Source organism: Coturnix japonica, chromosome 8 (assembly GCF_054131305.1).
Source record: "Coturnix japonica strain WE chromosome 8, WE-NBRP24, whole genome shotgun sequence".
Lineage (NCBI taxonomy): Eukaryota > Metazoa > Chordata > Aves > Galliformes > Phasianidae > Coturnix > Coturnix japonica.
The window spans coordinates 6,827,459-6,854,758 of NC_140670.1; the positions used below are offsets into that span (position 1 = coordinate 6,827,459).

The 27,300-nt window shown below is 40.6% G+C and overlaps 1 long non-coding RNA gene across 1 annotated transcript in view; it reads right to left on the minus strand.

The window, feature by feature from the left end:
- Positions 1-27,300, minus strand: part of LOC107315543 (uncharacterized) — a 210,439-nt gene that overhangs the window by 14,938 nt on the left and 168,201 nt on the right. Inside the window, exon 4 of the long non-coding RNA XR_001555956.3 lies at positions 11,985-12,133. This is a non-coding gene — a long non-coding RNA (uncharacterized LOC107315543). The remainder of the gene's footprint in view (positions 1-11,984; positions 12,134-27,300) is intronic.

A 27,300-nucleotide genomic window follows, 5' to 3' on the forward strand; every position in this document is an offset into this window, starting at 1 on the left:
CAAGTCCAGCTCCTCCGCCCTCTTTATCACAGAAAGAGGTTGACAGGGACTTCTGGAAGTCATCTGTTCCAATTCTCTGCTCGTGCAGAGACACCTAGAACAGATTACCTGGCATCACACCTGGCCAAGGTTTGAATGTCTCCATAGATGGAGACACCACAACCTCCACAGGCCATCAGCTTCAGCATTCAGTCACCCTTGCAGTAAGAGCATATTTCTTTACATTCAGATGAAACTTCTTGTGCTCCACTTCATTGCCTACCTCAGTTCACTCTACATATTCCTCTCAGTTATTTACATACACACATTAAGAAGATTTCCCCCTGTGATTCTTCCTTTAGTATCCCCTTGTGCAAGAGGTGCTTCTGTCTCAGTCATCTTCACAGCCCTTCACTGGGCTCTCACCAATACATCCATATATCTTGTACTAGGGAGCCCACAACTGGACACAGCACTCCAGATGTGGCCTCACTAGTACTGAGCAGAGAAAAAGGATCACCTCCCTCAAACCTACTGGCAACATTCTTCCTAATGTTAACAGTCACTCATCTCAATTTCCTATTATCAACAAACAATGAAGGCATGCTCTGCCCCATCATCACTTAATCGAGAACAGGATTGGACCCAATATTGACACGGTTCTTGGATATAGCAGTCAATGAAAACCAGTTTAGGTACTTTAAGTCTTACCTTGCTTTGAATTTCAGGCTTCACCTGAAATTTAACGAGAAAAGGAGCATTGATTTAACAAGACAAATTAGCCAAGATCCCATCAACAACTGCCAAATTAAACCAACCCATTTGACAATAAAGGGAAAAGCCCTGCACATGTAAGTGCAGTAAATCACAGCAGCTCCGGCTTTTAGCTGTCTCAGCCTGTGCATAGCAATGGTACATTCCTGCTGGAGGCAGCCTGTTAAACATCCAGTCAAACCACAGCTTTTTAGAAGGACAGATACTCAGATTGTTCTTTGGTACATTTCTCATAGCAATTCTTTATGCCCTCATTTATATAGAAATGCAATATAAAAATATTTTAAAGTACTTCCATAAGTATTTGTACTTTTGAACATGAAACAGAAGGACTTTCTAAGGGAAGGTCTCTAAAATAAATTATTGTCCAGATAGAAGATGATAAATAACAAATCCTTCAGAGCCCATCTGAATGATCTCCAGACCTCTTATGCACACACAGCACAGCTCAGTTTCTGAATTAAATCTGTCTCAACTCAGACAGGGTGAACCCACGCTCATGTAAATTAATGACACCATGGCAGCAAGATGCCTTTCTGAGCCACAATCCTACAGCAGCTGTGAAGTTCTTTACACCTCAGAGTGTAAAGTGCCACACACACCTGGCAGAAATCCTATTTTCAGGGAACAACAAAGCTTTCACACTAACACAAGACTGCAGCTCTTAAAACACAGCAGACCTGATCTATCAAGGTGATAAATTAAGAGCATTGGCAACCTGGTGTCGCTGCATCACCTTTTTTATAGCACGGTGACTGCTGTCACCAGAACTGACATTATCCTTGAGCTCAGAGCATGCTCTAAACAAAGCCACAACTTAAGTCTATTTCTGTACATCAGAGCTAGGAGATCTTTTCCCCTGCTTTCCCCCCCCGCCCCCCCCAAAAGCCTACTTTAATGTTAGACCCCAGCTCCAAACTATTTATTCAATCCAGCCAAGTAACACCATTATGTCCCACAGTGACCACCACAATATGGAAGGAAGCACCTCTCAATGCTACCTCCACTTATCCCTATCACAGGCTGCCCACCTGCAAAGTACTGACACCTCCCCCCAAGCCCTGGGGTCCCATGGAGCTGTCCCACCTCCCCACTCCAGGGGGTCTGAAGGGCTTTTACACTTACTGTACTGTTGTGTCCAAGTTGGCTGAACCAATCCCTTGCTGTACATCCTACTGCTTCTCATTTGTATTTTAGACTATTACCTTTGACTGCTCCCTCCCTCACAGCTGAAACACTGATCACGTACATCCATGCCTACACCATATAATTTGGGATTAATTGATCAATTCTGCTAGATGTCATTGACTTTTGCTCATTTCTTCTTTAACGCTTTTTACTTAAGGGCTTAGGAAATGGCCAAATAAAGCTTTACCCTAAACGTAAAGGGCACCTTCTTTTTAGAACCCTGAGGGCAATCTTACACCAAAGTATTTCAGCACAACTGAGCCAAACGCATCAATTAACATATTTTATTCCTGAATTCAATAGTTACTTTCCATCTATTTGTATCTACTTTGTATTTTTACAGCTTCACATAGGAGAGGAAATAAGGGAAACAAATGAAACTGTGTCTGTGAGGGTGCAGGCAGATCCAAACAAAGCACCTCAGTGACTGACCTGCAGAAGATAGTACAATGCTCTTTGTGCTTCTCCAATACAGAGCAAATAAGCTAAGTAAAAGCTTGCTGCTTGTATTGAGACCTGAAGGGCTACATCACAAGTGACACACAACTACTCCTGGGAAGGATTCAGATGGGAACAGCAGTTAGCGACACTGACGCCGTGAGGTTTTGACCCTAATCCAAAGCACGGCATTAATTCCATTAATTACAAAGCAAACAAACCACTCAAGAACATTAGATACAGAGCCCTGAGCACAAGAATCAAGTCAGTTTGCCTACACACAGGAGCAGAGCAGACTCACAAGACACAGAGCTCAGCACATGCAGCTGCCCTGGGTCTGGCCACAGGCTCAGGTGCAACTAATTATAAGTGTCTGACCATTGCCTTGTAGCTTTAGCAAAAGGCACTCAGACTTGCTCAGAGCAAACAACAAAAGCTGTAGTTTAGTACCTTCCATTGCATTTGAAGAAATGCAAAAATATTTTAGAAAGATGGGCTCATCCAAACAAAAAGCCACACAAGCATTTGCACAAAGCAATGTACAAGACTACCACAACTGGCCAAGCAAATTCAACAGATTAAAACAGCAATGAAGCAGCAGGAAAAATGAAAAACAAAATACCAAGGCAACACCTCAGCAACCCTGTAAAGACCTTTCCTTCTTTCTTTTTGAGAACACAGCTGTGCTTGGAACTCATACAAGGCTACTTCTTCACACAATTCCCTACACCCAATTGAAAGTAAAACATTTACTGGTGGATTAAAATGGTAATAGTGATTGCCAAATTTCTTCCTCTCCAAAAGCCCCACCAAAACCACAAAGCTAAGAAAACCCAGAAGTTTCACGCTCTCTTGACACAAACTCTTTTTCTTTCTTAAGTAAATCATCCCCCCATACAAAACAAATTGACTAAGTCCACCCAGCCCCACACCCTCAAAAACTTACTTATATCCATGTAATTTTTAAACCAAATAAGGAACAATACCTTTTTTGCTTCAATCTGGGGATAAGAAGATTCCATAGAACATGTAGCCAGACCAAGTCCTCACACAGAAACTGAAAGCAGCCCCCGAGATGCTGTTATATACCCCCCTGCCCTGCCAGGTGTGCACCCTCATTAGGTTTGATTAGTGCACATGACTGAGGCAAAGCACAGACCCCCCAGGCCTGGCTCCGAGGTTGTTCTCTCTGCTCCCTGCCTTCCCACCCCTCACATCTGCTGTGCTGCAGAATGGTGTGATGGGAAGGTTAATGAGCACCCAGAGCAGGTGATGGAGATCGCTAGGCTCCATGATCCTTTTGAGTCTAACTGCCACTCTCACAAACAGGCACGGGAGGTCTCTTCAAAATGGAGTGCAAGTTTATAAAAATACATCGTTTTTACATCAGCTCTAGAGATGTTATTGTGAAATTTAAGAAAAACTTGCCAGTCAAGACATCAGGATTCAGGCCCAGAGATTTCAGTGCACGGCCCTGGGCCCAAATCTGGACTTGATTTAAATCAGGCCGGCAGAACTGAAGTCAATAAAACGCCACTGATTTATATGAGCTTTTATTTATTGCTACAGTACCCGTGCTTATTTCTATGTCCTCGCTGTAATCATTTTCCACCATTCATTAGCTGCACGTATATAAAAGCTGTCACGAGGCTGTGGCTGACTGACTGCTCTTTGGAAAGCTCCAAATGTCAGATTTCCTTTATTTGCATAACGAAATCTTGATCTTACTAATGCTGGTGAAAATAAGGATTTCTGCAACTCAGCCTCGTGCTGTTCCACTCGGATAAATGAGATAAAAACGGGTACTCGAAAGTTGCAAAGATGTTCCCCCTGTTTTCCAGCTAGTTGTAGTTAAATGGAAACAACTGTCCCCTAAGAGTATTTTAGTTTGTGTGTTCTGACTCTGATGCCTTAAATCAGCCTAAGGATGGTGTAGTCCTGCAGTCTGGCTGGCAGCCATTACCTGCCAGGATTTTGGATCTGATTAAAATACCATTGAGGTTAACTTGATTTCATTGAATTTACCATTCATTTCAATTCAGTTTGAATCAAAGCATTCATTACTGCCTTGAGATGCTACTGAGTCAGGTTACTGTGTACAGATACTTGAAAAGTTAAGAAAGTTAAAAAGAGTCATCAGAACTTTACAGAGCTGGGCTGCTCTTTGCTCTTATTCAGATATACAACCAATATTAAAAAAACCCACAACGTCTCTGATGTGCTTGCCTTATTGCTGTCTTCAGGCAAAGAATACCGTGTAATAAGATGGGTTGATTGAAATTTGTTGCTTTCTTTGAATATCTCTGTATCTGTAATGCATTAAGGTAAAAATATGCACTTGATGACATTTTCTCTATCATAAACATTAAATTGATTTATTTTTTTTTCATTGTATCTTTATTGTAAATGTCAATATTTTACAGTTCCTGAGGTTAACTTTAATGTAGAACGTTCCAGGGCGTAATTCTGTAGTACAGTAATTTTTGCCTGAAACAGAAAGAAAGACATGCAATCTTCAAAGAAAGATCCAGTCCTTAAAGTCACTGTCCCAGTCACTGTGTTTGTTGTGAGACTGCCCTTTTCAATGTTTTTCTACAAGTTAATAATCTAGATAAACACGGTAAGATTAAAATGACGAAGCTTAAGTGAGGCAACTCCTCCAGCTCTCTAAATAGATTTTATTTTTGCAATGATGGTAAATCCATATTTACCAGCCTACATACCTGTTTTCTATGATACTTCACATGCATAGTCTCACTGAAGCAAATAGAGCGTGTTGATGCTCATCACTTAAGAGTCTGCCAACTGAATTTCTCTGCCTAAATCCTGTAGTAATCTAACAATTATTTGTCAAGGATTTCTAGCTCTGCTGCCACATGGTTACTTGCAGGGAAAAAAGGGAAAGTTGGATTTGATAGTATTTGATTCCCTCACAGAAAAGCCCTTCACTGAAACAAATAAGCATAGAAAGCCAGTGGTCATGACGGCATTGTTATGTGCCTCGTACTGCATGATGCTGACATCTTTGTGGAGTCAGTCACCATGATGAGACTTGGTTCTTTGAAAGAGACAATTTAGTTAAAACTCCTTTCATTACAGTTCGGATTGCGTTTTTAATCCTCTCAAATGACTTACATGTCGTCACCTTGTCTAATCACCTTAGCTGTGTTAGATCCCTCTTGAATTCCTTAAAATCCTCCTTGGAATACATAAACCAAGCCATTGTATATGGCTGGGAAATGAACCTACAATGCTCAGCTTTGAAGCACTTGGCAAAAATGCTTGTCGTTCCAAACAGCCTCTGTAATCCTGAGTACTCAAGATAGAAAGTCTCCAAAAGGCACAAGGACAATAGCTAGCACATGAACAGAGGGAACTGGAAGGAACAATGCCGCTGCAGAAGGAAGTCAGTCAATGCAAGAAGAGACAGATGTATCAAGAGAAGGGGCCAACACATCAGTGTATATATCAGCATTTGTCTGGGACAAGGAAAATCAGATTTAAAAGAAGGACGTGTTCCTGAAAACCCACAGCTGGTGGTCTGCCTACACTGATCAAATTCACTGAAAATGGGGTGGGGGAGAAGCTGCTGGAAGTCCCTTCTGTGCAGAAATCCAGCTGAGGAAGCGAGGGTGCTCCATCTGGCAGGAAAGCAGTCAGACCTACACAGGAGGCACTTTGACTGTCATCGCTTGGGAGAGGCTGAGACATGCATCTAAATATGAAAAGCCCTTCACAGGAAAGATGAAATTTAATTTCCCATTTATTTTTTCCCCTTTTTTTCTTGCGGGGGTGATTCTCCTCATCATTTCTGGCTGCACCGAGAGCAGTGACATATCTAGAGTCTTCCAATTTTATACCTAAGGGTCATGCCATCTCAGAAGGCACTTTATTATCCTGATATGTAACTTCATTTTGTCATTTGTTTAGCTCTAATTGTGAAATGCATCTTATTTACTTTTTCAAATTCTCTCTTGTTAAATTTCCTTCTGTGTGCTTGAGGTGACCTAAATGCTTCCCGTTTGTCATTGCTTTGTTCCCATTCTGCAACAGAATAAGAACTGGGGAACATCACATCCTCCCTAAGATGTTCTGCTCTTTTTTTTCAGTGATGTATTCTGAGTATGTCCTTTCCTTTGTCATATGTGGTGCTTTCCTGCAGCAACTTTTAACAATCGTGATTGATTTCTTGGCTTTCCTTTTTAACCACAGGCTAAAACTTCTTTCGCTTTCCAGCTGACAGAGTCCTTCAGTTTTTGTATCTTGACAGGAATTTTCCAAATGAATCTCAGAAATCCACATTCAGAAAATTCTTCCAAATCTGTCTTTGTTCAGTAAAACACTGAGATGACAAATAAAACTTACTTCAGAACTCTTCATAAATATTAAGTAGATTTCAATACTTCTGCCTTTCACATTGCTAGAGACAAATAGAGTTATCATAACCACAGCAAGTAAGTGCTTGGCTTCACCTGAAATGATACCATTAGTGTCTCATATCTTCATTTAGATCATCAGCTTTAGGGTTTTCTTTTCTTAAATAAAACCAAGGAAATACATAGGCATCGGTCACTAATCTGTATGGCATCACCAAGTGCATGTTAGAACTATAGGCAACTCTCTGTAGGCGCAGTGTTATTATTGTGATATTGTGGATCCAAGGCATGCACAGCTAGGGAACGTTTACATGTCTTTGGCAATTAGCAGCTGGAGCTGGTAGATATGGTCATTGTCTAGAGAGGTGTGGATGAAAACTGTTAATACAGTAAAGCACACTGCCTCTGATTTTAATCAGAAATCGAAATAATGCAAGGTTATAGTCTTCTGTATAACTATGCCAACTTACTGTGAAAGTCTAAAACCAGAGGAAAGGAAAAATAAAGTGCATTATCAAAAGCAGTTCTGTGCCAGGTCTGTGCTTTGTTTCAGTGATAAACACAGAGGATGAATATAGTGAAGAGTTCTTCATTCTCCTATTTCAGACTGGACAAAGCAGCTAATGGATCCCATTTTTCCATCATGGAATCAGACAATGTTCTCACTTGCACAGAGCAGCAGAGTCCAAGTTGCCTCACGGCCAAGAAAATAATCATGTTTCCCTTCTTTTTTTCTTTTTTAAGGCATTTTTAAAACAGAAAGATTTATCTCATGATTAAACCCCGATCCTTTTTCTGAATCATTTTCCTGAATCAGATTGTTTGCATTTTGTGATATTTCACACAAAACAGGATATTGATTTATTTCAATGCAGAGCTGGAAAAGGGCAAGTGGGGGTGATGGGGACAAAGAGAAGAAATTAATTGTTTAAGACAACACAGCCAAGTCTTGCAGATCTATAATGCTAAGCACAGTGCCCAGGTCATCTTTCAGAATGGGACTATAAAATTCCAGAGCTCTGTAAAGGATTTGGAAAAGAACCGCAGAGGAAATGCCAGCTCCTGGCAGCACTGAGAACTAAGGGAGCAAAACCTCTTCTGTGGAAGGTGTCAGATCCAAAAGAAATAATTAAATGTGGTATTGGTTGAGTAAAGAAATTCAGAGGTACTTTGCCTGGTGCTCTGTTTGATTGCAACCAGCCAAATGAGAACTCCTATGAATGAGATTAAGACACAGTGAAGGACTTAACTGTGCTCATCAGTCTTATCAGATTCATGTACAAATGGATCAGTGTGTTCTCTTGTCTCTCTCCAATATCATATAAACCTCAACCAGAGCTGGATGAATCGGCAGAATTTAAAGACCTGGAAATCAGTTTGGAGCTGCCCTGACATCTCCAGGACTTTTGTTCTTCATTTGGTTTTTAGTGTTGTTCAATATTTAGAACAACAATTTAGCCTATTTAGAAATATACAATTTAATCCTTGAGGAAGTTTGACTTTGATTTGAAAGCAAAAAAGCTCATTTAAAACAAACATTTGCACATGTACTTCCCAGCAGTTTAATCTAAATACACTAAATCCAATGCCCACAAACCAAGCTGAAACTTACACTGTATGGACACAAAGTAAGAATTTCCTCCCTGAAGATACTATGACTTAAATAAGAAAAAAGAGTAGAGTTAAAAAAGAATGACTTCTGACACAGTAAATCTGAGAGAAGTAAATCTGGAATATTAGGCAGATGGTTACTGAAGTGGAAACCTCTGGAAAAGCCAGGATTCCTTCAGTGCTAGCTTAGTTGATTCACTTGAAGAACACGTTTCCTATTCAGCCCTGAGCAGCTGTGATGGTTTTGTTTTTATTGGCTTGGAATGTCCCTGAAAATGGGGGAGACTGGACGAAGGGGAAAAAAAAAAAAAAAACAACACAAAAAAGCCCAAGGAAAAAATTAGAGATACAATTAAGAAATGTACAAGTAATGCTTTTTCTTGGTCTTTTTTTCCTTTTTCTTAATCAGCTGAAGGATGAGCCACAGACAAACCTCAGATGAGATTCAGTTCAAATTCTGCTTATGTCCTAAGTAGAGGCTGGAGCTGTTTTACTGAAATGATTTCATAGACTATGATAGATTTGACAGCTAATGACCTAGCAAGACAGGTGAGGTGAAGAGCTGACATCCATCCTGTCCTGACCCTGGTCAGAAATGCTACACGCAATGCCCATGTGTCTCATAAAACTTCGATTCTCATCCCACCTACTTCCACCAACCTGTTATATTGCTCTGCCGCAGCAAACATGAACTTGTCCAGGAAAAAATGCTTCTGGGTAAGAGCAATTGTGTCTGAATTCCCGTGGACCTCTACACATCTCATGGAGACTATGTGCAGTTTGGGGAGAGTATATGGAAAGGCAGTAATCAATTCTTACACTGGTTTGTCTACAGCATTTTTCCTTTCTGAGTTACTGCTTCTATTGATACAAATTCTGATACTGAATAAGATATTAAAAACAGACTATGGAACAAAGAATCAGCCACCCAAGTATCAATCGCAAGTATAATTAAAGTATAAAAGGAGCTCTTGATCTGGGACAGTTTGCCAACACTTAAAACATTTTCAGTCATAAAATTAATGCTATCCTTAAATGATAAAGAGCTGACTGGAATCACTCATTAGGTGGTTGAAGTTTGGGTACTAAATAAATAAAGAAAGAAATAAAGTTGGCTAATCCTTCATAAAGTGTTCTGGCCCTGACATTTATGTGGGGCAAACTCACTGGCAGACCGAGGAAAAGAAAGTTTATGAAAGATACCTCCTCCATAATGTGCTGGGATAAAAACACATCACAGTTACGTATTCTAACTAGGTAAAAGTAGCAGTTATCAGCTTCCCCTGCCTTATAAGTTTAAATTGATTTTTTTTTTTAAGAATGTTTTGGCTTTAAACACACATTATATGATGAATAAGATCTTAAATTCTGCAAAGTTCTTAAGGATACCTTCCACATTTTATCTTTTCCTTATATTCCTGAAGCAGTGGGAGAATGGGACTTTCTCTCTCCCTTCTGCTGCCCAGCTCTTCTGGTCTCTGAGCAGAGACAGAGGAAAGGCCCTCACAGGAGAAGGTCAGGGCACTTATCTCTACCCTGTGTTGCTCTTTCCCTTCCTCAGAGAGGAAAAAGATAAATGTCTTTCCAGAGGAGGTGAAAGAGATGAAAAAGAAAACTAATTCTGCTAGGGAAAAGCTGCAAAAAAATAAGCCCTAAATATGAATTCTTCAGGAGAACACAGAATCCAAATTTGGAGAGACCACTGGTTAAATCTGGATTTAAAACAAGCAGGGAAAATGAAGGGGCTCCAGGTGACTCTGTCAACAGAGTTATTAATAAATGATGGGCTTCTCAGATACGGTACACAGAAACAAGAAGCTGCCTGCTGCTCATCTGCACGCTGCTGAGAGCAAAGCATATTTGCACAGACCAATTTTGCTATTTTGGAAGGGAAAAGTCCTTGGTTTTTGCTGAAAATGAAATGCCTTGTTTCCAGATTGACTGCTGATAGCACTCTGTTCCTAGCAGCAAGAAAAAGAGGGTTTAAATATTGACAATATTCCTTATGTTCTGTTTGAGGACTAGGAGGACACACTCCTCTTTTTCCTTTGTCCTTTCATATCTCGACGTTTGCTTATCTTCACAATGCTACTCTTCTTTTAGAAAACAGAAAAAGTGAATATTTCCTCAGCTGAAGTAAGTTCATATCCAACACCTCCCCTGATTTGGTTCATATTTGCAAATTGCCTTTTTGGTTTTAGCTCTTCGCTTTCAGTAATCCTCCATTTTGTTTAACCGCAGTACACAGGAGAGCGGTAGGATTACAGGAAGAGAATGAGCGGCATGATGCAACCTGAGGAGGGTGTGGCAAATGGGATCTTTCCAGCGAATCGATCCAAAGGGATTATTTTTAAGTCATCTTTTATAAAACTCTATTTTAATGGCATTAGAATGATGTCCGATACATATTTGATTTCATCAACCATTGAGAGACCCTTGCTTGCCTATGATATCTCTGCGTATTAAAGGATTCCACATCTATGATATTTGTTTTATTTCAGAGTAAATTCCAAAAGAAAGTATTTTAAAGCTGTGTGAAAGATATAATCAGAGCACACTGACATAACAGCTTCATAAATATCCTATTCCTTTTTCCTTTCTTTTTTTCTTCTCATTATCACAGCCTACAGTTAAAATACCTAAGAAAGCACACTTTTCCTTAGACATGAGACAAATATGAGACATCTGATACAATGTGCCATTCTTTTAAATCTACAATAACCTTGCTAACATAATGACTCATTTTATTTTAACTGACTGAGTTTTCTTGGAAACCCTGACTCCAGTGAAGCCAGTAACTAAACTACAACCCCTTAAATTCCTTGCTTTCTGAATACCACTTTAATAATCTCTCTACTAATGTTGCTCATTCATTTCCTTCTCAGCTCTCCTCACTGTATGCAGCTCTCAGATGCTGCTATAAGCCCCAGAGGATAATTCTCCATGAGTGCAGTTTCCTGAAGTACACAAGTACACAATCCACCTTTTCTTAACCTAGACTGAGCTCAAGAGGGTGAAACAAGGGTTCTATCCTACAGCAGCCTCAATGTATGTTACAAATGTGGCCCAGGAGCCCTGGAGGCAGAAAGAAAACATGAGATAGGCTGAGGTGAGGGTTCAGCATAATTAGTTCTGCTTAATGTAGTTTCAAACTTAGCGTGGGGTTCAGCTCTTCTGGTTCACTTTAAAAAGGTAAAGGGGCCCCTTTTAAGCTGCCAGAAAAGATTTGGCTGAGATACTGAGGGGCCTCCAGTGCAGATTTACTCGTATCATTAGAAAAGCCATTTCCTTTTACGTGAGCCTAATGAAAGTACACTTAATTTGTAATTTCATATAATTATAGATCTTGATGAGACAGATGAATGTGAATTCAGTATCAGCGAGTGACTTCATCATTCCTTGTATCATCTATTTCTCAATTATCTCTAATGGTTGTCTTCGAAAGATTTATATCTTGTCATTTTACTGCTAGCCATGTAAAATATCCTACAATAATTGGACCAGTGGTTTGTCCTAAGGAGACCAATTTCAGTGTCCTGCACCAAGTTTTCGAAGGTTAGTCTTCTAAAATTCTTCTGGACTGTGATCAGATATCTCAAAACATAGCTCAAAACTAACCTCAGTCCTGGGCTTGGGGCTCTAAAACACCATGGTGTTCTGGATCTCTCATCTCCTCTTAGTAATCTTTGCTTCAGTCATGTTTCTTTGGTTTCTTTAAGCTGTTTGACTTACTCCCAGGAGCAATGCTTGCAAGAGATCTATAAAGCCTAAAAGGAAAACCAAATGTGAGTCAGTGAGTTAGTACAGAGTAGACCTTCAGAACTTGTTGCTGGCTATTGAATACTACATATAGAGCTACATACATATGAACAAATGTGTTACAGAAAGACCAATTCTTTCTATTCTACGAATTTCTCATTAGGAAAGAAGCTATATGAATCATTCAGATGTAAATGATATAAAACAAACAAGCAACCAACCAACCACATTTCTGATCTCCATTTTACTCTTTTTTTGGTCACCTCCAGTTATTCAGGATTCATTCCTATTTTGAAGTATGGAAGCAGTAAGTTCACATGTTATGGTGGTTTTTCTGGGCTCATTCATCTTGCTGACTTTAATCTTGAAAGCATTCAGGACTACTCGAGAATATTTTTTTCTTCCTTTTTTTTTTTCAGACTAAGGTGATGGAGGCAGCAGCCTTAGAAGAAACAAATCCTTCTCCATCAGAAGGAGAAGTGTTGATACTGCAGCTCTGTTTATCATCATACAGAACAAAAAATATTGCAACTGCTAAGTCTGCCACTTCAATATGTTCAGAACCATTTATGCACTGCCATATTTCTTTAACCAGGAAAATATTTGACTGCTCTGATAATACTCGTGTTGTTGTTGTAATTGTTAATTTTACAGTGTGATGTAACTGAGTACCTTTACACATATATAAATAGCACTCCAGGTTCCTATCAGCATCCTATCTGATTATGGAAATACTTGTGGAGTATGACTTTTCTTCCCCTCACATTTAACAAATGTATTTTTGTGAAACACATCAATAAGCAGTGTTTAGAGGTAGGCAGATTAGAGCTAGTTGGGAAGACATTAAATGAATAATAGATAGATTCCATCTTGCAGTGCAAGAAGAGATACAGGTGACTTTCCATCACTCACTGATCAATGCTTATTGTATTGCAAATGCTGATTTTGCTCAGGATCACGAGCAATAAACAGATTGCTCCAAACTATAAAAGGTTGGTCAAAGACAAAGAAGCTTTTTCCAGAACAGGCTACTGGCAGGGCTGCCCTTATCCTGTTTTTCTCAGAGAAACTATGATTGATGTGAGCATAACCTTAGACCAAAAGCCACAGCATCTCTCTACATTCCCAGCAGCTGCTAGGAAATAAAGTTTCCTCTTCCTCTTAACAGTGGAATAGAAATGATAGTTTTCAAGCTCAGAGGATAATAAGATTCCCCAAGGGCTCTCATAACTTAGCGTTATGTGGTTTGTGTTTGGATGATATTTAAAGGAAGGCCTTCTGTGCCTGATTGCCACACGCTGACCTGGGTGAGATCTTGCTCTGGCAAATGAATGTGAACCGGCCATAGAATAAAGGCCTGCCATCATGCCCTCATGTTTCACTGCAGCTTGAGTCAGCAGATCTGTAGCCTCAGCCATCCTCATTAAAAAGAGCTGATAATACCACAAACACAGAACCGAGGCATAATTCAGTGAGATACTATCAGCAGGGGAACAAGTATAGGTTAAAAAGAAAGATGTGTGGTTACGTAAGGGAAGAGTTACTGGAAATAAAGTTTGCAGGGAAAGTATGGATTCTGATCAAGTTTTGATAGCCAGGGAGAATATGGATTTCAGTGTAGTTGTAGGGGGAAAAAAAATATATCTACTGCACTATTTCCTGCCTTAACAGTAATTCTTGAATATTCCTGGCTGCAAATTGACCCTGGAAACCATTTCTACAGAGCAAAACTTGGGTTCAGGTCTCTGGCTACTGTAATTCCCCAGTTCTGCTTCAGACAACCCAGTTCCAGCACTGCTTCCAGCACAGAATCTGCTCCCTCCCTTTGCTACTCCACCAATGGCAAGGCAGAAGCAGAGATGGAAAAATTCCCCACCATACTGTGGAAAGACACAGTACTGCTCTTGGGAATTGCACAGGCAGTAACAGCAGTACTGGGAGCTGGGGGAACATCCAGCTCCTACGTGACGTCTCACTCCTGCAACACAAGTGCTACATATCTGAAGACACACGGACTGAGAAGTGGTTTTTCTCAACGTGTGAGAAGTACTTACTAGTCAGTGTGCAGGATCAACAGAACAAAGAGATTTCATGAATCACAATTTCCTCTGTTTTCATTTTGTTTTTCCTTTTTCCATTTATTGAATGAAAATATCAAGCACGCAGATCGCTCACCTATGTAGGGTCTCATTTCACAAGTCTTTTGGAGAGGAGGCAACAGAGGTAAAATGTAATAATCACATCTCGCCTGTCATATCATAACCATATTGTAACGTGGAAGATTTAGAAAGGGGAGCAGAAAGCTGAAATGTTTAGCAGATTGAAATGCATGAATGTGTACGCACAAAATAAACCCTTGGCTGAGAATTGGTTTCTCGCTTTTCTCTGCTAATGTGGTGCAGACAAGGAGACTTCTACAAAAGCAGCAGCAATAAACCCCTCCTACCCCAACTGCCACCAGCTTTTTCAGCTGTCTGCAAAGCAGAAAATTCACCTGAATTTGCTGACCTCACCACAGAGATCGTCACATGAATTTCATGTGATGACATGGCTTTGTTGTAGCCTTATATGCAGTATACTTGCTGGTACTGGCATGTAGCAGTGATTTAAAATAAACACAACAAGATGTCTGTTTTTGCTTGTTTCCACCCTTGCTGCAATAGCTGGAGTGACTAACTCTTGTACTCCTCCTCCCTTCCTTTGGAAGCACACTGCTGCAGTTATGTGCAACACAGGGAACGCTTGGGATCCCAGTGTTAATGCTCTAGCTCCATATCCATGGGCTTCTTAGCCCAGCCCTCTGCTGCCTGAGCCTCCTGGCCAGTGCAGTCAGCTGTGTGGGAACCACAGCAGATAGCCCTACGGGGAGGAACTGTCAGCCCACTTGGCCACATAGAATAGCCAATCCTCACTGCTTCATGGTCTGTCAGGACAAGTGGGAATGTCTTTAAACTAAAAGAAGGAAAATTTAGGTTAGATGTTAGGAAGAAATTTTTTATTCAGAGGGTTGTGAGATCCTGGCACAGGCTGCCCAGAGAGACTGTGGGTGTCCCCGTCCTTGGAGGTGATCAAGGCCAGGCTGGATGGCACCCTGATCTGATGGGGGGCAACGCTGCCCATGGCAGTGGGGATGGAGCTGGATTAGCTTTAAATTCCCTTCAACCTAAACCATTCAATGATTCTATAATTACATTGTCAAGGGCACTGTGCCCTTTTGGGCCCTTACACCTCAGATTTAATGCCTGGCTTTGGTAGAGATTAGGAAGATTGCCTGAGGTGCCTTTAACTGCAGTTCTTCAGTCAAGGCTTTAGAGAGAAAGAGAAAACCACCAACTGCTGTGTGCATCAACAGACTCAGGTAATAAATCCCATTACAGCATTGTACCCATACCTTATCATTTATTTGCCTAGTCCCATTTTTTTTTTTTTCCTTTTTAATCTCTTTCAGTATGTTAACAGAAAGTGAAAAGAAAATACTGTATACAAAAGTTCAGATGCTAAAGTCATGTCTGACATGAAATGTGACATCATCACCATCCAGAATCAACTTAAGCCTGTCTTCCCCTTGAAACCATGAGCCCCAGAGAAAGCCCATAAGTGTTCATATTGCTTTTAAGTTTTTAATCCCTTAGCACTGATCTGACAGCCGGTTCTGCCAGGGCTGAACTGGCAGATCTTCTCCTGACACAGGGCAGCTGCTGCTGAGCCTCATGCCCCTTTGATCAAAATGAAGACCAATGACTTTGGGATGGCTTGCTTTCCAAAGAGCATCTTTATCACCATCTAACTTTTCTCAAACTTCCAAAATACAAAGTCAACTTTTTCCTCCAGTACTGTTTTCCCTATGTGAAATGATCTGGATTGATTTTTGCTGTTGGCTTAAGTTAAAGTTGTTCTGCTGTCATGCCTTTTCTTCCAAGTTGCTATAGATATAAACTACAATGAAGTCAAAGACAGGCAATAGAAAAGTCCTGACTATGTCACTGAGAGGATCTACTTCCTTCTGAAAGAGCTACTTAACTGGGTGCTTGAGATCACTGAATGCACAGCTACTTGCTCCAAGTTCCTTCCCACAACAAGCCCCTACACAACAGGCAGCTGCCATTACCTGCATCATGATGCTCGATAGATGTAACAAAGAAGAACACATGAAGAGACAGCACCTGAGCTTTTCTGAATTCAGCCTAATGCAGACTGCACAATATAGAATATTTAGCCTCTCCCAGAAGCACAGTGCCCTAAGAGAAGGTCTGTAGTGATGATAACAGTGACTTAAGACTAGCACCTCTCATTTCAGGAGCTATCATTTAGACCCACTTCTATTAAACATACTGCTGTCATGGGGCTTAGGTCATCTGTTATTTAGATTAATAAGAATACAAATGTATTCTTCAGCTCCAGCATGGTCTGTAATTAAACGTTCTGAAAAGTTTGGCTAATATTAACCCTTAGGCAGCTGTTACCATCCTCACCACGAGCAGTATGAATGCCAAAGATTAACTAATTTATTCTGAAGCTTCCCATTCATAAGTCTGGTACTTCCTAGCTTACAGACTCTTAAGCACTATATTTTAATTATTTCCAAGAAGAACTTAAAAACGGGAGGTAGAAAATAAAAATCAAGACTATTTGTGTCTAGCTGAACAAAAGGAAAACCTAAGTGAGACTGACTACAAATAAACCAGAGCTTGGCTAGCAAAGTGGGCTGGCTCTTCTGTACAATGACAGTATTTTTATTTTTCAATGTCTTTATCAGACAGAGGAGTGAGAAACAACACAGCATGCATGAGCATGCTAATGAGTTTGTCAGCAAGGTTAAGCACTGCATTAGCACGGTACTGTGGCCTCTTGCTATTGTCTACCCAACAAAACTGGCTAGCCCAGCATACATTAGGATCCAGCTTTTGCCTTTTACCTCTCACTTTAAGAGCCAGCTTTTAGAGGCTGTTGGTAAAGAATGGGAAATAATATAACACGTGGTCTGTGGCTGGGAGGCTGGAGCTTGATGATCCTTGAGCTCCCTTCCAGCTCAAGCCATTCTATTATTGTGTGGATTTCTGTATTTAACACTGTCTCTTCCAGATGAGAACTGAAAGAAAAAAAATGTGAAGTGGTTTTACTACTGTGGTTTTGCCAAGTGAATATATATATATCTTTCAAATATTTGCAAAAATATATTTTATATAAATAATACTTGCAAAAGACCAGAGCAAGAAGACTGAAAGAGAATAGGGCATAACAGGATTGCTATCACTATGAAATTGTTGTTCAATAAAATAAAACTATGGTTGCCGTTATTTTGGAATGCTGTGGTATTGTGAGAAATGGGGGTCTCAATTCTCTTTCACCTGAAGGAAAGGGGAACAAATTCTTCACAATGCTCTTATTAAAATGGTGATTTTGACTTTTTGCCTATGACAGGGCAATCTGTCAGAGAAAGTAATATGGCAGTGAAGATTTGAATGTTAATACCTTTTTTCCTCTTCTTTTACTTCATGTTTTCTCCCCCTCCCTTGGCCAACATATGATTGGATGACTGTGACTCAAACAGGTTCAAAACTAAAAGGCTTACCCTTTCCTGCTTCCTTATTGACCTGCGTGATGGTAAATACTGCAGGTAAATGTTGCAGCAGTCCCAGGATGCGGTTATCTAGGAGGACCAATGATGTGGTTATGTGGCTGTCTTCCAGAAAATTGACTGAAGTTAATGCTCTTAGATTGGATAAGAAATCCAATCTGAAATCATTTTCAAATTAAACTCATTCCACTTGGTGTAATTTCCTGATGCCTATTTCTTCTCAGTGGCTCACAATTTGTATTACAGGTACAGCGTCCTTCAGAAGTGGTGTCTGGTGGATTTAGAATGAAATGAGTAAAGAAATATTTCCCACACTGTGTATTCACCAGGTTATTTAAACTGAGGGAATTGATTTTTTTTCCCAGTCAAGTGTTGAGCTAAAAGCAGATCTAGCAAGAGATTTGAAGTTTAAAAAACAAACAAGCAAACAAAAACCACCTGACGGCTCTGGGCAGAAAAGAATTCATTGCTATTAATAATGTTCGGCTTGAAGATGGCTGTGCTGGCACTTCAGCACCTGAATAGTACATGCAAACAAAGCAAAATGTTGTGAAACAGGAGCATCATGGGATCTTACAGTCTTGGCTTAACCAATAACTTGCTGTGTGACCTTGGATAAATCACTTGTCTCACTGAATCTCAGGAAATCACCTGGAAAACCAGTATAAAGGCTGACCTCTCTGATAGGCTGCTTTGAACTAAACCTTGAAATGTGCTCCTGCAACATCTCTTATCGACATGTATTTCTTCAGAGAGAAGATTGCTTAATGTATATTCACCAACATTTAACAAACACAATGGGCAAAAATTACATATATTCATTTACTGCATAGGACGTTGGCTTTCCTATTCATTTACTGTTAGCACTCGTGTGCAGGAAAAGACGGTAAAAGACTCATAGTACAGCAGTTAGTTTTTCTACTACTTGTCTTAAATTTTACCCCAAAAATCTCATCTGAGGGGTAAGCAACAGGGTGAAAATCATTAATTTTATTCCAAGGTGCCAATCCACAACAATTATTATAGCATGCATGCAAATCAAAACCGATCTCAGATGGACACAACTGGGGAATATGAGTCCTCTGGCACTCTGAGCCTTGGCACCCATTTACCCATTCCAGAGTAATCCCAACACAATGCATGCACGTCACTGACTGCTCAGTGATTCATCATCCTTATTATAAATTAAACAGTATTTTTTTGTGAGAGTCAGGAAGATGGAAGAAGAGCAACAGATGCTACGACTGCCTAGTTGATAAAAGTTGTTTCAGAAATCATGAAAGAACAAAAGAAGGTGATTATTGATAAGAATCAAATATCCACAGATTCCACTACGTTTCCAGTGACTCCTTAAATATTAGTACCCTATTTTGTTATGCTTTGCTTCTCAGAGAAAGCCTATGTAGGCAACTTGGCAGTTGCTAAGGTAACAATCATTTGGGGGAAACAACAGAGTAAAGCAGATATATACAACCTACAGAAAATTGACAAAGAATGGCAATGCCTTCCCTAGGCTTAGGGTAACTCCTTGTTTGCTCACGAGCACACATAAATATGTTTGAATTTCTCAGGACTTATCTAATCATGCTTCTGTTTTGAAGGAATACAACAGCATCATTTGTATTTGCTTAAACAATAAAAATGAAAGTCAATAATGGAAATGTGCTCCTGTTCAAAAGCATCACCAATATGTGACTAAGCACTTAGCCAGGCACGCACCTGGCTGCGGCAGGAGAACCTTCACCTGCCCATGCCCAAGCTTGAGATGAACCAGAAGCCACAGCAGAGGCCTCTCCCTCCCCATGCTCTTTTCATCATACCTGTAACGCAACACTGTCTGCTGTTCTGCCCAGCTTGGTTTTCATGTTGTCCTCTATCCGCAATATCATGAGCTCCCCTAACAGAGAGGGAGACCTAAAGGACCTGGGTGTGAGTGGATCCATGACATCTGACATATAGTGCATGGATTCTTACTGCACCCCACTGCCTTCCAAACTTTGGTCTTATGAGAAAAATAAATGCTGGTTTATCAATAGCAGATAGTCTGAAGCAGCTTTACCTAATATTACGCTACACAGGGATACTCCTTTTACCTTAAGTGAAGTTAAAATGGATTAACAACTAGTTAGTTGGCCTGAGATGAACGCATATTAAACAAAACAAAACCAAACAAAAAAAATCCCACCATGTTTGAAGCAGGTCCCAGGTAAAAATGCAACTATTTTATCACAAGATGTTCATAGCATACAATCATGAAAAAAACAAAGCAATCCAAGATGGAACAGAACTCTTAGTCTAGCCCTTAAAAGTACCCATGGCAAAGTACCTCTGCCTCGTTCCCTCCAATGTGAGTCACTCAAGCATTTGGGTTTGTGTTGACAGCCCAGGAAAAGACGGAAGCAAAACCCAGGGTAACTGCACCAGGAAGAGCCAGCACACAGAAAAGGCCCCCAAACCCAAGGCACTGACTGAGACACCTCAGCTCAGTGCATCCCAGCCACAACGTGCACTGGGTGCTCTCAACTTGGCAGTACTTTCCTCACCAGTGCAACATCACTTGCCTTGCTGTATGTGTTTCATTTTTAGGAATCAGTGAAGAATGTGCCATGAATTTCAGGTAGGTCCTTCAGAACCTGTCCCAAGTCATTTCTCCAGCTCTACAGCTACAATTCTGGAACAGCCTGGGCATAGCAATAAGTAGGGGAAAGAAGATTCTTATGGCATGAGAGCAATTCTCACTGGCATCCAGTCACATGCAACATTTTATTTATAGGACAAATGGGAGAGTGGTGAGAAGAATCACATAGTATAGCAGTAATTTAGTGTAATTTATGTAAGTAGCAGAATTTTCCTGAAGTCTTGGAGTGGCATCTTATGAGACACACCTACAAGCTCTATTTAACTGGCTTTAAAGCTCTGTTGATTTAAATTATTTTTTTCTTCAGTTAGACAAGTAGAAATGGGTGCCCTCCTGGAGGGGAAAAAAAACCCACCCACATTTGCATTTAAAATATAGCCATGCATTAAAATATAGCCATGAATCAGTGAAGTGAGTTCCTGCACAACCAGAGCAGCAGGGAAGCAAATTGTTGGTGTTTCTTAGAGCTGCTGGGGACACTTCAAGCAGAACATTTGGCAACTTGTCCTCTCTGATGGTTGAAAAATGGACCCTTGTGACACCTTAGGGGCATAAAGTGTGGACAGAAATGGACTCTGTGCTAAACTGCAGCTGGACTCAAGCAAGGAAGCCTGGTCCTCCTGAAATAACTGAATTCACTAATGGGATCCTTCGCTGTGAGGAGGGAGATAAAACATCTAGGCCACTCATCACAGTCTGATTATTAAACATTTAAAAGTGACATTAAAGGAGACAACTCTCAGACTACTGCATGTACCACAAGTGGCAACTCAAAACCACATTAGCAGTCCAAACTGCTACGCCCTGACTGTGGAAGTGCTAATCGTGGTGTGCCATGCTGGTGTCTGGTGGAAGTGAACATTGCTTGCCTGGGGCCTTGGTGCTGTACTTTGACTGTTCTACACCACAGCAAATGCAGTCAAACAGAAAAAGCAAATCTACATTCAGGAGAGCTCTGTGCAAAAGCTCAGATCCTTGACACAACCACTTTGTTGTGGTATCATCCTTTATTTTTAGCGTATTTTGATAGAAGAGGCATTTTCTTTTTGTCTTAGCCTGGTGACAGTTAATTAAGCAAATGCTTCCTTGGGTTCTGATGCATATTTTATGTAACGAGTTGGTTCAAAGTAAAAGCTTGTTTGAACTGCAGTGGGTAGACAGGTGTGGGGGGTGGAAGCCCTTACATAAACAATCACATCATTTTATGAATCATCACTTAGGGTTTTTTCATCACCTCCTTGCCTCTCTCACGTAGTCCTTCTCTAGAAAGCTCTTCTGTTTGCTTTGGTAAATTGATATATGAACAAACTAATCTGTCTGCCACGCTGAGCAGCTAAGCCCTGTGCATCCATGTTCCTAAAAGCTGAGGAAAATGGAGAGAGAAGAAATTCCTTCTGGAGTGAACAGAGAAGGCTTGCTCCTTTTTCTGGCAATTCACCAAGTCCTGGAGGGTCATTCATTAGGCTTTGATGCTGGATTGTGGAACAGAAAGGCTACTAATTGGAAGCACCGAATGCCGTATGATCACTTTCGTGCCCTGACCTCAGAAGGGAAATCAAACATATACTTAGAAATGCATACAAGAAGTCAAATTCATTGCACCTCTGAGGATAACCACCCACGTACCTCAGGAGCTTTGCTGGCTAATTGAAAGGATAGCAGGAGGCTGAAGGAGACCTGCGGCTGTTCTCAACCCTGCATAAACCGAGCTCTAAAGAAGGGAGCGAGTGCTGAGGCTTGAGGAAATTATTTCTAATTGTCTTCCCATTTGCTGATTGTTGTGATGCCCCTGCCTAATAGACAGCCTTGTTCCTGTGGCTACTGCAGAGAAATGAGCAAGGAAGAAAATGACATTCCAAGTTATAAGAAAATTGCAGTTAATGTATCTTCTGTGCTAAATCCCAGAAAAATACCAGTATTAACATTTCCTTTGGGTGGACACAGAGGACACAGTGGGGTATTTTCTGACTAGGGAAGAAGCTAGCAGGGTGAACTGCCCTTTCCTGGATGCCCAGGGCTTGTCTTTGCAGGTTTTGATTCTTGTTTGATCATTATAAATACTTCTTACAGTACATTCATTACAAATATCATATTAGGTAGGAGAGAAAAAAAAAAGGATATAAAAAACAAACAAACAAACAGCACTGGATTTCAATGATGAGGCACATGATTCTTGTAAGGACTCAAGGATTCCAAAGGTAGAAGAAGCTTTGCTCGGTTTGATCTGGAAAATGTAGGTCACCAAACTTCACTCAGTGACTTTGGTAATAAGCTTAATAACAAAAAGATAAACTAAAGCATCTATTTTATAGAAAGTCCAATCTTACAGCTGAGATAAAATTTAGTGCATCACTTGGAAAATTCTGCAATTACAATTATCCTCATTATAAAAATGTGTTCCTCCTCATTATTTTAGGTGCTGTTGTTGAAAGCTTAATGGTTCACACTCATTTATATGGGAAAAAATAAACAGTTTATTATGAAGTATGGAACTACAGTATAATGTTCTCAAAATATAGTTCAATTTTAATGAGGCTGCAGAAAAAGTAAGTTATGTTTTCATTTTTGTTCTGGCTGGGAGCTGAAATGCAGCTGTAAAGGAATGTTCCAGCCGAAGAGAGAGGCACAGCTGAAAGCTTGCACAAAAAACCTGCCCTCTCAGGAGATGATCATCAAATTTTCATTAAGACCTTTGAATCTTTACATTGAAATCCTTAGGCTACAGACAGATCCAAACCAACCTGCTTTTAAACCAAGGTGTTTAACCTCCAGGGAGTTATTTGGTATGAAACACAGATGCTTTCCATTTTTAAAGTTGATCAAAATCTATGCCTTTGGAATTCACCCTGGGCCTTGGAGTTCATGTACAAAACTACTTGGAAATACAAATATAGCTCCACATTCTTTTCCTACGCATAGCATTGAGAAAAGTTTACAACATTTGGGACAGCCCATGAATTTTTGCACAGTTTCTATTCAGGTTTCAATTGCGCTTTTGTAAACTGCCAATTTTTACCTGGAGAAAACAATTCTCCACTATGCCAAAAAACGAAAATGGGATATTAACTTACAACTGAAACAAAACAAAACAGGTCTGATGATACCAGATTAAAAACGAGAGAGAGATAGAGAGAAGAAAAGATTGAGGCTAAGCCAACATTTTGTTTCAGTGCTTCACTTCATATAAATAAATCTGTGCCAGAGGAGTAAAATAGCTTAGCATCACTGGAAGCTGAACAGATGCTCATTTCTTTATGATTCCCTGCCCATCTCTGTGGTACCTAGACTCCAAATTGGTACTAAAATCTGGTACTGATAACTCCTCCTCGCTGCTTTGCACTGCAACATAGACAAACTCTACTTTGACCTTCAAGATCTCCATGCGCTACTAGTAAAAATAAACCACTGAAAACATTATTTTTTTTTTTTTATACTGAAAGAGAACAAGAGAGGCTCTTAAAAGAGCTGCTTAGGTACACACACACACACACACACACACACACACTCTTATCCAACGCCCATAGGTTTTCTGGCACCCTTACAGACTCTACTACAAGCTTTCCAATGCAAATGAAACACATAGATTTCATTGAATCACAGATTAGCTTAGGTTGGAAGGGACCTTAAAAATTATCGAATTCCAGCTCCTTGCCATGGGCAGGGTTGCACTCTACTAGATCAGGCTGCCCCGGGCCCCAACCAGCCTGATCAAGAAACTTCCAGGGATGGGGCATGCATGATCTCCATGGGTAACCTGTTCCAGTGCCTCACTGCTGAGTAAAAAATTTCCTCCAAATGTATAACATAAATCTCCCCATTTTTAGTTTAAAGCCATTCCTTCTTATCCTATCACTGTGTTCCTGTGTAAAAAGTCAGTCTCTGTCCTGTTTATGAGCTTCTATCAAGTACTGGAAGGCAATGTTGAGGTCCCCCCTCAGCCTCCTCCAAACCAAATAAGCCCAGTTCCCTCAACCTTTCTTCAGGAGAGGTGCTCCAGCCCTCTGATCATCTTAGTGGCCTCCACTGGACCTGCTCCAAGAGTTCCACATCCTTCCTGCACTGGGGGCCCCAGGCCTGGATGCAGCACTGCAGATGGGGCCTCTCTTGAGCAGACCAGAAGGGAACAATCACCTCCCTTGACCTGCTGGTTACCCTTATTTTATGCAGCCCAAGATTACAGCTGGCCTTCTGGGCTGCTCTGCATGTGTGACATGTAGATCTGTTATGCATGTAATCCACCTAAGCAGCAGGATGGGAAGATGCAGCAAGTCTTAGCAGTACTTACGTTATTCCCCTACGGAGAACCCTTTCTTCAATTACAATCATCACTTCCCAAGGCTGCTTTGTAGTTTAGTAAAGTTTCTTTGATTAATATGTGAAAATATATTCTTCCAGTCTTCTTAGATCATTACTAATTGCTGCTTTGCGGCATATACTTCCAACTGAGATTTTCACAGGGAAAATTAAACTTCCTAATCATCCCCTCTGTTAAAAGTTCCTGAAATAGCCATCTATTCAAGTTCTGCAATAAAACGTCTCAAGTACTTTGGAACTCTCTGCAGATCACAGCACTTGTTTATATCTATATGCATATATACATGTTTCTGTACTTTTTCAAACAGCCCCATGTAGCCCAGGGGAGAAAAGCGAGACAGCTGTTTAAGAGCATGCAATCAAGCAGTGAGCTTAGGGCAGACTGAGTTCAGTCATCAAAACCCATGGACATTGTTCATTTTTTTTCTTAATTCCATGCTCTAAGACAAGTAGGGCATTCCTTCTCCTCCAAAAATGCTGAGTCAACAAATCTCATCATCGTCAGGGTTCATTTTTCACAGATGTAAGTGAAAACTACGCGTTTCAAATTGAAATTTAGTGCATAACATCAATCACGTAAGATAGAAAAGTTGGTTCACAGTTTGACATTTTCTTTGTTACAGTGGAAATGGTGAGGCTCCGTCTGAAGTTTTTGCTTCAGAACTCAAGGAAAAATTGTGTTTTTTATCTTCCGTGCATTGACAAAATTCAGGCTCCATATATACAAATTCCTGCTCCTAATTTGAAGACAGCGATTCACTTTCAGAGCAATCTTTACGTTCTGAACATTTCCTTAAAGCATTTGACATAAGATATACTTCAGCAAAGGTCAGCTTTTGCTGTAAGACTACTGAGCAGGTTAATTTGACCAGATGAATTCAGACTTCACTCTGAAACTCGGTTGACATTTTCAGATGAGAGGTGAATGATGGCAGTAGGGGAAAAATTCAGGGTAAGCCACTTCGGTTCAGTCACCAGGGGAATAGGAAAATTTCTATTGCACAAACTCAGCATTTCTCAGTTATTATTTCTGTATGAAAGTTGGATTCTGAGGCTCAGTGAGTTCAAGGAGCTTCCTCACCTCTAGCAATAGCAATGTGTATGCTTCCATCACACACACCATCACAACACCTCACATAAGCTAATTTCTGAGGTTGTGCTCCCTACCCCTGCATGACTTTGGCATTGGTGGTGCATCCTTCCTGAACACCTGAGCAGCCCCCAGCCCAGTCAACTGCATGGCCAAACTGATGCCTTGCTCACTGCGCCAGCAGCTGCAAGTAAAGGTGTTGCCATGTGCTTCTATGCCTACAACATAAAGGGCAGAGATGCAAGGATCCACTGTTTTAAGAGTCTGAAGAATGTGATTAGAACAGCAAAAGGAACATTGCAAATAATCTATGTCTGAAAGAAACAACAGGGATATGTATCTGTTCATACACGTGCATATACATTATATCTAAAACATAAAAATGCACTTACACACACTCAGATACCAAGGAACTGCACTAAGATTTCCTGCCTGTATTTTCACAAGACACAGCTGACTCTGTGAGCTGCTGTGTCCACCAGCAGTGCCTGACCCACCCCTATGGCACAGAGCAATGAGAGCGGGTGCTACCCAGCCAACAGCTGAAGGAGCACAGCCATGCCAGCCCACCAGCCTGGCCTCAAGTTTGAGGCTCCCTTGTCAGCTCCCCATCCTACAGTGCTGGAGCAGCATTCATATCAAATCAGAAGTGCTCATGCTGCAGTGCTCTGCTGGGCGGGCTCACTGCTTCCCTTGGGAAGCTCCTCCAAACTCCCTTGGCCTTCTCTGCATAGGTGCAGTGTGATTCCTTGCTATATGCATTCATCTCCATAGAGCCCCATTGTGACAGAGACAGACTCAAGATACAAACTGCATCTTCAAACTCATTATTACTGAATTCTTTCCAAACAGCCACAAGCAGCAGCTGCAGGTGCAAAGACGACTGAAACTGTAGAGATCACACAACTGCAATATGGGCATTTTGTTCGGTTTTGTCTCTCTGATAAAGTATCAAAGAACAAGTATCTGCTATGAAGTACTCATTGCACAGAAATTACTTTTCATTTCCCACTGCTCTGACTTTAGGTGATGGCATTCTATTGGGTAAATCATAACCTGTGAGGGGGTAAGGAAGGGTGAGAAAGCAGTCTGAGCTGAAAGCTGGTTATAGTTTTCAAAGTGCTGGTATATTCCACTTTGAAGTGTTTATTGCAACACAATTGAAAAGAAAATACGCTCAAAAGGGCATGCACACTACAAATAAAGTAGCATCAATAATACTGCTTTAGTATTGAACATCCCTGCAAAATACGGTTGTTAAGAACTACCTTGCTGTCACAAGTTGATATGCTACAAAATGTTTACACATATATACATTCAAGTATATGTAAAAATATACGGCCATCCATTTGTAACCTTATATTAGTATGTTAACAAATACAGAAACACAATCTGTATCTAGATGTGTCACAGTCATCCTTATCAGCAGTCTCGATGGCCAAGAGCAGCAAATGGTTTCCCCTCAATCATGGCTGTAATTAAGTAGGAAGGAAACTGAAGTGGCTGAAAGTTCATGCGAGAAGACTGACATGATGTCAGGTTCCATGAGTAATAA